This window comes from Penaeus vannamei, chromosome 25 (assembly GCF_042767895.1).
Source record: "Penaeus vannamei isolate JL-2024 chromosome 25, ASM4276789v1, whole genome shotgun sequence".
NCBI lineage: Eukaryota > Metazoa > Arthropoda > Malacostraca > Decapoda > Penaeidae > Penaeus > Penaeus vannamei.
Window position 1 is genome coordinate 11,068,767 of NC_091573.1, and position 5,000 is coordinate 11,073,766.

Sequence of the window (5,000 nt, forward strand, 5' to 3'; positions counted from 1 at the left end):
ATCTACCGGACAGATAGATAAATGTATATGTGTCACATAGGTAAACCGAGGTGCGGTTATATGAATATTCATTGGGTGGACCTCGCACAATTTTAACAAACTTCTGTAGTCGATAGAATATACATCTATACATTATACGTACATGCATACATTCTCTCTATCTCTCTCTGATTTACCTGTCTCCATTTTCTCTGCCTCTTCCCAAGATTTCCTCTCTCTCTCTCTGTCTCTCTCTGTCTCTCTCTCTCTCTCTCTCTCTCTCTCTCTCTCTCTCTCTCTCTCTCTCTCTCTCTCTCTCTCTCTCTCTCTCTCTCTCTCTCATTATCATTACTATTTCTACTACAACTATTATTTTCTTCCTACTTCCCAGGAGTGTTATTCGTATTGTCAACATCACTTTTCCATATCATTATCACATTAAAATAATTCAGCCCTTTTCTGTTCACATCACTTCTCTTCTCTAAGAACAATTGTAAAAAAAAACTAATTTTATATTTGGAGCAGAGCATGATTTCGATCCACGGTCCTCCGGGTTATGAAGTACAAGAATTACAATACAAGTGAGACATGAATAACCAAGGAGAAGAAAAGGAAAAGAAACGGAGGCGATAAAAAAATAGGAAGAAGAAAATAGATTTTGAAAATACGTTAAAAAAAAGTCTTGTTGAAAGATAGATAGATATAAGGTTAGATAGGTAGACACAAAGAATTAGATAATACTCAGATAATTCATAAACTGATATAAAGAAAGAATAAATACGAATATCAATGAAGTCATACCTGGAAAGGAAATTCTCGTACCTTTATGAAATATAGATAAAGAAAAAAAGATTAATGGCGCATATGTATCGAAGGTTTAAGGAAGAAGGGGCCGCGGGTTTAAAAAACTATTGTACTAAAACAATATCAGTGAAGCCACAAATTTAAGAAATAATGTAAATGAGATTCGTACTATTTACTGATTTCTCTTTCTCTCTCTCTCTCTCTCTCTCTCTCTCTCTCTCTCTCTCTCTCTCTCTCTCTCTCTCTCTCTCTCTCTCTCTCTCTCTCTCTCTCTCTCTTTCATAATTTTAAAAGGAAATAATCATAATAAATGGTAAGTCTGAGAAAGGGTCCGCAAGTATTAAGAGTTTGGCAGCCATTATTAAAAAAACACACTGCTATTAATAACAGGTAGTAATGATAATACCAAAATAAGTTCTAGCAGCAATAATAATGTCTTTGATGGCACTACCTACTTGTGTCTTCCTATATCAAGACTTTGCAACACAACGCAAATATAATTCACAGAATCTCTCAGCTGTTTCCTCATCGGCGTCATCTTTATTGTCATTCTTTCGGTATTTTAGAAATCATTTAATTGTCTATTTACAATACGTGTGTCTATCTTATTATTATTCCTGTTGTTTTATACATGATAACATAAGTGATGATTAAGTTGACAGGTTTAGCAATAATAACAAATATAATGATATTAATTGATTACAAATAATACATTTATATTAACAAGCAGGGTAGCGCAGTGGAAGCGCGCCGGGCTCATAACCCGGAGGACCGTGGATCGAAACCATGCTCTGCTCCATATATTTAGTGTTTTTTTTTTTACAATTGTTCTTAGAGAAGAGAAGTGATGTGAACAGAAAAGGGCTGAATTATTTTAATGTGATAATGATATGGAAAAGTGATGTTGACAATACGAATAACACTCCTGGGAAGTAGGAAGAAAATAATAGTTGTAGTAGAAATAGTAATGATAATGAGAGAGAGAGAGAGAGAGAGAGAGAGAGAGAGAGAGAGAGAGAGAGAGAGAGAGAGAGAGAGAGAGAGAGAGAGGTGATGATAAAAAAAAAGTTAAACAGATTCATTTTGCTCAGGACAAAATTATTAGAATAAAAGTGAACTCAGTCCGATAAATTCCACATGCATATTCTTTTTACAACTAAAAACGAAATTTTATACCAACGGCGATCGATATTGACACGAATGATAGTATCGCTTGCCAATTAACCACTGTTACACAATGGTCGTTAGCACCAAGTAGGCCTATTGACTGTGAATATTCTTAGCGGCAGCCAAATATACCTGTTACTGGTAGGTATTAACAATTGTACTTATCATAAGTAGAGGCACAGAGAGGCACACCAACACACCAACACACAGATAGATAGATAGATAGATAGATATAAGGTTAGATAGGTAGACACTAAGAATTAGATAATACTCAAATAATTCATAAACTGATATATAGAAAGATAAAATCGGTGAGTTCATAGAGAGATAGAAGAAGGGAAAGAGAGACATACAGAGAGGGGAAAATATCACTTTCGTGGCGCCATTTTTTTGTAGTACGAATATCAATGAAGTCATACCTGGAAAGGAAATTATCGTACCTTTATGAAATATAGATAAAGAAAAAAGGATTAATGGCGCATATGTATCGAAGGTTTGAGGACGAAGGGGCCACGGGGTTAAAAACTATTGTACTAAAACAATATCAGTGAAGCCACAGATTTAAGAAATAATGTAAATGAGATTCGTACTATTTACTGTTTTTTTTTTCTCTCTCTCTCTTTTTCATAATTTTAAAAGGAAATAATCATAATAGATGATAAGTCTGAGAAAGGGTCCGCAAGTATTAAGAGTTTGGAAGCCATTCTTAAAAAAAAACAGAAAAAAAACACTGCTATTAAGAACATAGATAATAATGATAATACCAAAATAAGTTCTTGCAGCAATAATGTCTTTGATGGCACTACCTACTTGTATCTTCCTATATCAAGACTTTGCAACACAACGCAAATATAATTCACAGAATCTCTCAGCTGTTTCCTCATCGGCGTCATCTTTATTGTCATTCTTTCGGTATTTTAGAAATCATTTAATTGTTTATTTACAATACGTGTGTCCATCTTATTATTATTCTTGTTGCTTTATACATGATAGCATAAGTGATGATTAAGTTGACAGGCTTAGCAATAATAACAAATATAATGATATTAATTGATTACAATTAATAATATTTCCCTAACAAGCAGGGTAGCGCAGTGGAAGCGCGCCGGGCTCATAACCCGGAGGACCGTGGATCGAAACCATGCTCTGCTCCAAACATAAAACTTTTTTTTTACAATTCTTCCTAGAGAAGAGAAATGATGTGAACAGAAAAGGGCTGAATTATTTTAATGTGATAATGATATGGAAAAGTGATGTTGACAATACGAATAACACTCCTGGGAAGTAGGAAGAAAATAATAGTTGTAGTAGAAATAGTAATGATAATGAGAGAGAGAGAGAGAGAGAGAGAGAGAGAGAGAGAGAGAGAGAGAGAGAGAGAGAGAGAGAGAGAGGTGATGATAAAAAAAAAAGGTTAAACAGATTCATTTTGCTCAGGACAAAATTATTAGAATAAAAGTGAACTCAGTCCGATAAATTCCACATGCATATTCTTTTTACAACAAAAAAAGAAATTTTATACCAACGGCGATCGATATTGACACGAATGATAGTATCGCTTGCCAATTAACCACTGTTACACAATGGTCGTTAGCACCAAGTAGGCCTATTGACTGTGAATATTCTTAGCGGCAGCCAAATATACCTGTTACTGGTAGGTATTAACAATTGTACTTATCATAAGTAGAGGCACAGAGAGGCACACCAACACACAGATAGATATCTTTATACACACATACACACACACGCACACACACACACGCACACACACACACGCACACACACACACATCCATATATATACACATGTGTGTGTGTATGTTTGATACGAATTGAAACACATTTGTCAGACGCTTATCTTTCATTCTCTATATAATCATGCAAGTAATAAAATCTCTATAAACTTAAGGTGAAAAATAGCCAACGTAACGGATAAAAGCGTGAACACCATTTCTTAATAAAGGTTAATCAAGAGATACGAAACATTTCCAATTTAGTCAGGAAATGCAAGAGGTAAATAAATCGACGGACGACTTTCTTACTGGATATTATTTATCAGCTTCTACAAAATTTGAAGGAACTAATATTCGCAATGCAAGCAAACTGCCAGTTAGTTCGTTAAAATTGCGCGAGGCCTGACCCACTGAATATACGATCGTATACATTCATAGATATCATTCATCTATGTGTCCGGCAGATATGCGTCTAGTCGATAATAGGCCTATATTTCTGTGCATATGCATGTCCGTATAATGAATATTTATTGGGTCGAGCCCCGCGCAGTTTTGTGTATCACTTTAATTATCTTAATAAAGAACATACAGACGACAGTTTCTTTACTTGGTGTACTTGAAAAAAAAAAGAAAATTGTATTCATGATTTAAATAATAGTAAAAGTACAAGAATTACAATACAAGAGACATGAATAACCAAGGAGAAGAAAAGGAAAAGAAACGGAGGCGATAAGAAAATAGGAAGGAGAAAATAGATTTTGAAAATATGTTAAAAAAAAGTCTTCTGATAGATAGATATAAGGTTAGATAGGTAGACACTATGAATTAGATTATACTCAGATAATTCATAAACTGATATATAGAAAGATTAAATCGGTGCGTTCATGGAGAGATAGAAGGGAAAGAGAGACACAGAGAGGGGAAAATATCATTATAGGTTAATTTTCGTGGCGCCATTTTTTTTTTTTTTTCGTTATTGGTATTGGTATTGTTATTCTTGTTGTTATTCATATTCATATTCATATTATTGTTATAATTGCCGTTGATGTTAATGTTATTGTTTTATTGTTGTTATTAATTTCATTATTATTATTGTTGTTGTTGTTATTACCATTATTATTACCAGTATCAGTGTCCATATCAGTAACATCATCATCATCATCATCTTCACCGTTATTATTATTATTGTTATTAGTATTATTATCATTATTATTGTTATTATTATTATTATTATTATTATTATTATTATTATTATTATTATTATCATTGTTGTTGTTGATGTTATTGTTGCAATTGTTATTTTTTATTATCATATTTA

General features: G+C 33.3%; 1 protein-coding gene across 1 annotated transcript in view; it reads left to right on the forward strand.

Annotated features, from left to right (window-relative positions):
* The window catches only part of Pde11 (Phosphodiesterase 11), a 353,946-nt gene that overhangs the window by 106,786 nt on the left and 242,160 nt on the right, over positions 1–5,000 (forward strand). The gene's annotated exons all lie outside the window — the stretch shown is intronic.